This window comes from Coregonus clupeaformis, unplaced genomic scaffold (assembly GCF_020615455.1).
Source record: "Coregonus clupeaformis isolate EN_2021a unplaced genomic scaffold, ASM2061545v1 scaf0072, whole genome shotgun sequence".
Taxonomy (NCBI): Eukaryota; Metazoa; Chordata; class Actinopteri; order Salmoniformes; family Salmonidae; genus Coregonus; species Coregonus clupeaformis.
In genome coordinates, this window is record NW_025533527.1 from 109,212 (window position 1) to 119,953 (window position 10,742).

Genomic DNA, 10,742 nt, shown 5'->3' on the forward strand with positions numbered 1-10,742 from the left:
GAGTTGCACCCCTTCTCAAAAAACCAACACTCGACCCTTCTGATGTCAACAACTACAGACCAGTATCCCTTCTTTCTTTTCTCTCCAAAACTATTGAGCGTGCCGTCTTTAGCCAACTCTCTTGCTATCTCTCTCAGAATGACCTTCTTGATCCAAACCAGTCAGGTTTCAAGACTGGTCATTCAACTGAGACTGCTCTTCTCTGTGTCACGGAGGCTCTCCGCACTGCTAAAGCTAACTCTCTCTCCTCTGCTCTTGTCCTTCTAGACCTGTCTGCTGCCTTTGATACTGTGAACCATCAGATCCTCCTCTCCACCCTCTCCGAGCTGGGCATCTCCGGCGCGGCTCACTCTTGGATTGCGTCCTACCTGACCGGTCGCTCCTACCAAGTGGCGTGGCGAGAAGCTGTCTCCGCACCACGTGCTCTCACCACTGGTGTCCCCCAGGGCTCAGTTCTAGGCCCTCTCCTATTCTCGCTATACACCAAGTCACTTGGCTCTGTCATATCCTCACATGGCCTCTCCTATCATTGCTACGCAGACGACACACAACTAATCTTCTCCTTTCCCCCTTCTGATAACCAGGTGGCGAATCGCATCTCTGCATGTCTGGCAGACATATCAGTATGGATGACGGATCACCACCTCAAGCTGAACCTTGGCAAGACGGAGCTGCTCTTCCTCCCGGGGAAGGACTGCCTGTTCCATGATCTCGCCATCACGGTTGACAACTCCGTTGTGTCCTCCTCCCAGAGTGCGAAGAGCCTTGGCGTGACCCTGGACAACACCCTGTCGTTCTCCGCTAACATCAAGGCGGTGACCCGATCCTGTAGGTTCATGCTCTACAACATTCGGAGAGTACGACCCTGCCTTACACAGGAAGCGGCACAGGTCCTAATCCAGGCACTTGTCATCTCCCGTCTGGATTACTGCAACTCGCTGTTGGCTGGGCTCCCTGCCTGTGCCATTAAACCCCTACAACTCATCCAGAATGCTGCAGCCCGTCTGGTGTTCAACCTTCCCAAGTTCTCTCACGTCACCCCGCTCCTCCGCACACTCCACTGGCTTCCAGTTGAAGCTCGCATCTGCTACAAGACCATGGTGCTTGCCTACGGAGCTGTGAGGGGAACGTCACCTCCGTACCTTCACGCTCTGATCAGTCCCTACACCCAAACGAGGGCATTGCGTTCATCCACCTCTGGCCTGCTGGCTCCCCTACCTCTGCGGAAGCATAGTTCCCGCTCAGCCCAGTCAAAACTGTTCGCTGCTCTGGCACCCCAATGGTGGAACAAGCTCCCTCACGACGCCAGGACAGCGGAGTCACTCACCACCTTCCGGAGACATTTGAAACCCCACCTCTTTAAGGAATACCTGGGATAGGATAAAGTAATCCTTCTACCCCCCCCAAAAAAAAAAACATTAAAAAAACATTAAAAAAAACATTGTAAAGTGGTTATCCTACTGGCTATAAGGTGAATGCACCAATTTGTAAGTCGCTCTGGATAAGAGCGTCTGCTAAATGACGTAAATGTAAAATGTAAAATGTGTGTGTGAGAGAGAGGAGGGGAGGGGAGTAATCCCATACAGAAAAACAGAGGAGAAACCCGATAGCTTTGATAGCTTTGAAAATGGTCAGACTGAAATAGTATCTTGCTGTAACTGGTACGTCGAGGCTTGTAAAAACCTCTTACGTTTAACATAGCCCATGCTACAATATTTTAAATCACCCTGCCCACTACCTCCTATTAAGTTACAACTGTCCTCGGCTTCAAAAAGGGTCTGACAGTGCTGCTTCCAGACATCTCTTTGTGTGACAGATCCCCCCCCCCAAAAAAAAAAAAACAAAAAAAAAAAAAAACCTTCCCAGCAAGATTGTGCACAACCATCAAGTGTGATGAAGTAATTTATTAATTACAGACAATGCATCAAACAACTAGAGGTGCTAAAACACATTCATAAACTACGATCTTGTGATGGCAAACTGCAATAGTAATGTAGTGATGGCCTGTCATACTTGTAATTTGGCACACAATGGCTAAATAAATCCCCTCTCTTTCCTGTCTGGCGGTGAGAGGGAATAGTTGGCAGATTGAGGTCCTTGCCAGGGCTCAGGCATGTATGTGTGAGTTCACTGCAGGAGTCTTCCAAAGCATCTGCTATCTGAGGAATGGGGCCTTGTGCTGAAAGTGGAGAAGATAGGGAGCCAGAAAAAGACGGCTTGCATCTGCCAGTGCTCTCAAGTGTGGCGGCCCTTGACAGTTTCAGTCACACAGGATCAGCCACTGACCGTCAGAGACACTTCACATTCTGAGCTACAGGGACCTCTCTTTGGAGTGGGCGAGACGACAGGAGGCTGGTGAGGGGAGGATGGCCCATAATTCAGTTCAATCCAGTACAGGCTTAACTGAATGACAAAAGAGACCGAATACAATATGGAATTTTATTGAATAGTTTGGGGTAGGCCTCGTCTCCGAGGAATGCTCCTCAGAGCCAGATGACAGGTTGTCCTTTGCTGGGCAGCTGGCATCAAAACCCCCCCGCCGGGGGAAAGGAGTTCCAATGACGGGCCTTATGGTTATTATGCTGGTGGTGGTGGGGAGGTAGCATGGCACACTGCTGCAAAACAACAAGTTGGAGACACAAGGTTTGAGTTGACATATACAGTAAATACTCCTCTAGATTCATGCCCATTGGTTGAAAGAAAGGAGAGTGATTAATGCACGAGTGAGCCCATAAGTTAATCAGCAAGAGTGGTGGAATTGCCTTAGTGTGCCATGCTCACAGGCTGAAGTTAATAGGTGAATGACATTCCGCATGCTTGCTAATAGTAACGGAGAAGGGAGGACATGACGCCATGCTGATGAGGGACCATCATGACACTACCATATAAATACTGGCTATGCTGATGAGGGACCATCATGACACTACCATATAAATACTGGCTATGCTGATGAGGGACCATCATGACACTACCATATAAATACTGGCTATGCTGATGAGGGACCATCATGACACTACCATATAAATACTTGCTATGCTGATGAGGTAACGATATATAATCATTACCATAAATACCTGCTATGCTAATGAGGTAACATTATAAACATTCTCCTATAAATACTGGCTATGTTGATGAGTGAGATAGGAAGCGGTGTGAATTATTTGAGTTTACTAGATGAATGAAAAGTGACAATCCATTCAGACCAACCTTACTGATTGAACTTTCGTAACTACATTACATGATGGAATGGAGTGAATGGAATGATATCAAACACACGAAAACCATGTGTTTGATACCATTCCGTTCCAGCCATTACTATGAGCCCGTCCTCCCAATTAAGGTGCTACCAGCCGCCTGTGGGTGAGAACTAGGGGATGTTCACACTCACATGACCCTATATAGAGTGGTCCTACAAAAGGAGCCAAATCAAATCAAATGAAATTAAATTTTATTGGTCACATGCGCCGAATACAACAGGTGCAGATATTACAGTGAAATGCTTACTTACAGCCCTTAACCAACAGTGCATTTATTTTAAACAAAAAAAGTAAAAATAAAACAACAACAACAAAAAAAAGTGTTGAGAAAAAAAAGAGCAGAAGTAAAATAAAGTGACAGTAGGGAGGCTATATATACAGGGGGGTACCGTTGCAGAGTCAATGTGCGGGGGCACCGGCTAGTTGAGGTAGTTGAGGTAATATGTACATGTGGGTAGAGTTAAAGTGACTATGCATAAATACTTAACAGAGTAGCAGAAGCGTAAAAAGGATGGGGTGGGGGGGGCAGTGCAAATAGTCCGGGTAGCCATGATTAGCTGTTCAGGAGTCTTATGGCTTGGGGGTAGAAGCTGTTGAGAAGTCTTTTGGACCTAGACTTGGCACTCCGGTACCGCTTGCCGTGCAGTAGCAGAGAGAACAGTCTATGACTAGGGTGGCTGGAGTCTTTGACAATTTTGAGGGCCTTCCTCTGACACCGCCTGGTATAGAGGTCCTGGATGGCAGGAAGCTTTGCCCCAGTGATGTACTGGGCCGTACGCACTACCCTCTGTAGTGCCTTGCGGTCGGAGGCCAAGCAGTTGCCATACCAGGCAGTGATGCAACCAGTCAGGATGCTCTCGATGGTGCAGCTGTAGAATTTTTTGAGGATCTGAGGACCCATGCCAAATCTTTTTAGTCTCCTGAGGGGGAATAGGCTTTGTCGTGCCCTCTTCACGACTGTCTTGGTGTGTTTGGACCATGATAGTTCGTTGGTGATATGGACACCAAGGAACTTGAAGCTCTCAACCTGTTCCACTACAGCCCCGTCGATGAGAATGGGGGCGTGCTCAGTCCTCTTTTTTTTCCTGTAGTCCACAATCATCTCCTTTGTCTTGGTCACGTTGAGGGAGAGGTTGTTGTCCTGGCACCACACGGCCAGATCTCTGACCTCCTCCCTATAGGCTGTCTCATCGTTGTCGGTGATCAGGCCTACCACTGTTGTGTCGTCGGCAAACTTAATGATGGTGTTGGAGTCGTGCCTGGCCATGCAGTCATGGGTGAACAGAGAGTACAGGAGGAGACTAAACAGCTACACCCTTGAGTTTTCCAGAAGGCCCTTTCTATTTTTTATACTGTGTGTGGAGAGATTTTTGTTTGGCCAAGAGTGATCAGAATAATCAGTCTGCCTGACAGAGATGGACCTTCATCTGGAAAAGTGATGTTGTGAAATAGTCTGGTGCTGTGCGCATGTGATATGTACTGTAGTCACAAACCATCATGCGAGTCCTGGCCTGATTTTTTAATACTTTTTTGTAGTCCTCTTTCCCCTTTCCGTGGTGTTGATGTAACACCTATCAATTCTGTTTTTAAGGCATGTAAAGGGATATATATAACTGCCATGTACAGGCAGAGAGGGAGACCTGGTTTGATCAGCAGGGGTCTCTCTCCCTCTCCTTCTCTCTCTGCTTCACCCTGCCTAACTCTCTTCAGAAAACATCTGTCTCAGAGGCAACTTTTGACCGCCATGTTTCAAACATCCATAGGGTACGTTCCTGAAGAAGGTTCTAGAGTAGGATGGGGGAAATAGCCAGTGTCATGATGAGCTCACTGAAGTACAGTCATCACCATGATTATGGTTCAGTTGCAGCTGATTTCAGGGAATGTCCAAACAGTGATGGCATGGTCTGAGTCAGTATGGAGATAGCTACAGTGAATAGTTCACCCATACCTCTCATACATTATATATACATAGTCCAGTCATCTCATACATACATACTGTAGATTGTAGGACCCCTGAAAGCTTTATATAACCATAGAGTACAAAAGATAATGGTGAAATACCAACATTTCTGTGACCATTAACACTTTAGTGCCTTTTATCTTGAGTAAACAGTGTAAACTACATAGATCTGGGCACAATGAATATAACTATAGAGGTTTGTGTGCAGTTCCTCTGAAGGGAACACAGTTGGAATCTATGTGGAATATGTAATCATGCCTCAAGACAGGGAAAACATAAACAATTACTCATATGGGTCTAATGACCTTGAATACGACCCTGCCCTGTGATATGGTCCTTTGCCTGAGTGGTAATGTGCAGAGTCATGGTAGGGCAGGCATGGAGGCTGAAGAGGGGCATTGCCCGAGCATAGCAGCATGAGGGGGTAATCCTCAATAGAACAGGTGTGAGAGAGGGGGCTGTCAGCACCATTGGCATGGCTAGACTTGAGTCTTTGTTTTAAATGGGACAGGCATGTGGCACCTCCTTCCGTCCAACAAACTCTGACATAGGCAGGACTAGGGTGTCAAACTTTCATTGAAAATGAGAGATGCATTTACAACTAAAAGGTTTGTTTAATCCATAGCTGTATTCAAGTAATGTGAATAGAAAAGCATGGGGGATGGCAGTTGTTCTGCTTAGTGGTGTTGCCTGGTAACCACTCAGCTTGTTGGACATGTGTTGGTGGTTGCAAAATACCTTTATTCCGGTGTGACTCCATCTCCTCTGAATATCTTTGTTACAGTATTTTACCTCATTGTTATAAACTTTGGCCTGGAGTGGCTTTAGAGTTGAAGTATTCAGTCATCAGCAACTCACAGAGCTTAGTCATACCTCCCTGATATATAGAGATAGCCATCTCGGAGCCTGAAATAAAACACAGAGAAAGGAAGTAATATGGCATTTAAACAGCTCAGGGTTCATAAATACAAACATACAAAGAACACAAGCTGATATAAAATAATATTAGACACCAGCTCAATATAATGCATAATGTATACTCATGACTAGTGTTTGAGTAGATTAAAGAAGGGCGCTCTGCAGCACTTTCACTGTTGTTTTGGTCTGTTTTTGGTAGAGGATCATGGCACAGACAATGTTATGTTCTTTTTCTGCTCCAAAAGTAACACCATCATGTTGTTTTATTGATGTGTCGGCAGAAGTGGCCCACAAAAGAGGCCTAATTAAAGAAGCTCCATTTCTTATCACATGGCTTCCCTACAGGAGGGAGAACTGGATTCACCAGATTGTTTGGTTCCTTAGTTAAGAACCAGAATTAACTCAACCTGTCCAACTCTCACAATAGCTCTGATGACACAAATACACTGGTATTGGGTCAGAAATGGCTGGAATGTTCACCTATCATAGCTGCTTCAATGGCATCTGATGAGTAAGAATGCTTTGTGTGTCTCCTTGACATTTCAAAGGAATTTTATTTTGCATTTGTCAATATTTGGTATGATTATATGATTCAAAGCAAACACAATAAGAGGAGACTTTTGCTTGAAGAACATTTCACTCAAGAAGATTTTCTTATTTGATAGAGTGATGAATTTGACCCAGTTTTCTGTTGCAGTTGATGTTAGATTGTTTTCCATTTCTGTTCTCAGCAATGAGCCTCAGACTCTATAGCCTCATCCTGTAGGTGTGTGTCTGTGTGTCTGTGGGAGAGAGCGATAAAGAAGGAGAGGCAGTGGTATGAGTCCTTAGAAGTGTGAAATAAAGGCGCATGAGACAGCAAATATGACAGAATGCTATGTTCATGACAGAGGAAGTGATTGACGATTGTAATGTGTGTGTGTGCGTGTGTGAACAAGGGACTGAAGGTCAGTGGTAAATGCCTTGAATTACCTCTTCAATATTTCTTGGCCTACACTGTCTCTCCAAGCAAAATGCAGAATACCCATAAATTCCATGAACTGTGGCTGCTGCATTGAGCAGGCTGATGGCCAAGTGAAACCTGTGATAGGATGCAATAAACAGTCTGACAACCTTCTGAGGCAGCACCAGGCAGACCCAGCACAGACCAGTGATTTTACATCAATAAAACTACCAGTATAACCACATGTATGACCCCCAGTGACCAGCACTTTTCATGAACCTTTACACAAGACCATTAACATCGTCATCTATGGCAGGACCGAGTTTGGGAACCCCTGATCTATGGTATAGTTACATGTATGATGTCAGCCTAAGTAATTGATTCACAATTCACATGCACATTCAGCTTTGAAAATCGTTGGCAATGGGAGGGTATAATGTAGCAAACGGATCACATGCTTCCTTGTTCATTTATGCAGGAGAGTGAGGAAGTGATGAGGCCTGTTAAAGACAGCAAAAAAAAAGTATATTTGAATGATGATGGAAAGTGAAGGCTGTCGGGGTAATGGTTTGTGACAAAGTTTTTGCTTGTTTTGAATAGGTTACCTCATCCAATTTTCGACATTATTAATTGGTTATCTTAAGAATAAGACATTCTTACAAACCTAAAAGATTGTGTTGACGAGCATCATTATACTGACCAAGCAAGGCAAAGTGGGTGAGCAACACCCATTCTGCTAAACAGAACTAACATACATCACCCTAAAGATGTTCATAGCATGACTAATCAACCCCAATGAAAACAACCTCTCAGGGTGGAAGCCCAAAATGGCTGTATACAGGAGGTTGTGCATCGATATACTGTCCTAAAATCATCCTGTTCTTGTTGTGATTGGAGCAGGCCAGTGGAACTCACAGCAATGTTAATTGAAAGAGGAAACACTTACGTAACATGTTCCCGGAAAAAAAGCAAGCACGTCTCCTCTGGGACACAAAACAACGGCTACTGTTTTCACCCCTTAATTGGAGATTGTTATGACTCATATATGCAAATTCCCCATGTCTCTAATTAGTTTTTTTTTAGGCGTGCTAGGACTAACAGAGTGATGATTCATTGAAAATCATCTTTGAAGCCTTAATTCTGTAGCACAGGCCTCCTGGTTGGCTGTCATTCCCCTGAGATTAAACCCAGAATGTAATTACAAGGCAGATAGATCTCTGTTCTCTCTGACACAGAAACCCAGCCACACACTGAAGATGGAGAAACGCATTGGGAGAAGATTAAAGAACAGAAAGTTTTAGAGCTGGTTTAACAATCCAAGAGTTTCATCAGTGATATGGCAAAATTTGATATTTCCTCTTAATCCTGTGCCAAACAGTCTTTTTCTTTTATGTGAATGACCCCTCTCTGACTCCCCTCTGTTTACCAAGTGTGTCACATAAACTAACCCTGGAGAGGAGATATTTGCTGTCAATATAATAAAGACAGCTGCACAACAAAGCACTCTCCCTCTGCCCATCTGACATGCTGGAAATCAATGGACTATTTTCCATCCCCATTGCAAACCTAATGTGGCACTGCTTTAATCCATGGAAATATCAACAAAATGGACAGGGCACTACCACAGTGGCTAAATATACACAGTCAAGCCAGGAGACATCAATACAAAGTGTGAGAGAGGCGCTGTTTAATCCAGAGATTCCCCATCCCACCCCAGTACAAATGTGCAACAGTCTGCTCAATCACGGATCAGAAATAGAAGGCTTGACACAGCTATTTAGTCCTGACCATATTCCTTTTAAAACCATGTATACCACTAGCAATGCTCTATCAAACAAAGGCCTGGAAGTAAGTCAAACCTCTGTGGACATTGTCTGGACAAAAGGATGTGAAACATGAGGGCCAACACCCCCCTCGCTCTGTCTCTGCTGGTCTGCTGTACTGAGCTCTATCTAGACCAGAGGCTGTCAGTTCACATAATGTTGCCGGACTGAGGAGAGGGCCCTTATCTGTGCCACGCTCTGGGAGATGAGAAACACGCTGGAGCTGGAATACAGAGGAAAAACCATGTGCTGTTAAACAGGTTCTGACAGGGAGGATGGTGAAGGCAAAGACCTCTTTAAAGTGCCATTCAAGACAGTTAGATACTAGTAAAAACTACCATCAATATTTTTACATCTTCCAAAAGTGCTATCCAAGGACACTAAGTGCATTTGTTACATCCTGTCATAAACTGGATCCTGACTAATAGGCCGTTTGTAAAACACAACTCTTGATTGATTATATTATATATATATTATATTATTATTATATTTGATTGCATCGTTTTGGGAAGATGGATTGCAATGCTTTTTCTTGTTGATAATAGTTTTATCATAGGAAACAAGAGATGTGAGAGGAGGCAGAACTCAACACCCTTCACCCTTTGACACAGAGATTCAGGGCTGAGGTAGGCCTCAGGGCAGGGCACTGGGGCTTCTTTGTGAGCTGTAGGGTGAGGGGGCAGGGAGGTAAGGTGTCTGGGGAGCTGTGTCATGCGGTGGGGCCATCAGCAGGCCAGCTCCAGCTCCCAGCTCCTCTTACTGCAGGAGATCAATAACAGCAGCAGGGGTGGAGCCATGAAGCGCTGATTCAGTATAATCTCTCACTCCCCCTCTACCATTTTCTGCCTTTCACACTCTCCCCGTCTCTCACTTTGTTCCTCTTTTTCCCTACACAATGTCTCTCTGCTCCTTCCTCTCTGTAATAGAGATGCTATACCAGCATCTCAGTCTTACTCTCTCTCCATCTTTGCCTCACGTATCGCCAACCCCCTATTTTTTCCTCTCTCTGTCTCCCTTGGAAACCAGCTGCCTCCACAGTCTGCCGTCTGACAACACAGTGCTAGTGTCGTTGTGCTAACACTACAAGTAGTGATGTTCAAAGAGCTAACAGCAGATTGTGGGGGCTAAACAGCTCTAGCACCTGGAGAGATACCAGCATCAATTACAGTATATTGACCATCACAACCCTGATGCTAAATGTACACAATGTATATGAATAAAAGTCTCTATAAGAGCCCTGTTTTCAATATCACAGTTGATCGGCTCTGGGCTTAAATTAGTATGACATATAAGGCCCTCAACTACACACGTCCATTCACTAACCCATTAACGGATCAAACAGATATACACAGCAATGCGCCCACAGACATGAGCGGAACTGATTAACTGTGGGGATCATAGACACACAGTTAGCTCAGTGTGGCTTCATGTCTCTTAGGCAGAGGCAGAGGAAACTGGAGGCTGTGTTTATTGATGGTGGGCGTTGTTTGTGCTGTGTGGAAGCTTCATTCACTCTAATATGGCAGAGTGACTGAGACTGGCCCTGCACTGTCTGGGACAATGGTTCCACTGTGTGAGGGGAAGGTCACTGAGCTACTGGTCTATCTACCATTGTGTCCTCCTCGTATTTCTGGTGATCCAGTGTATATAGGTAATAGCACGCCTCTCAAGGAGCGGCCATCAGGTCTTATCTCTGTGAGGATAGTGACTAACACCACCAAGAATTGGTCAGTGGTGTTCTGGAGGCAGGAAATTAGGAATTTATTACAGGGAAATGCAATATTCTGTAAAGCTTGCCACCATTAATTATTTCAGACGTCGGAGATGGCATTGATCCAAAT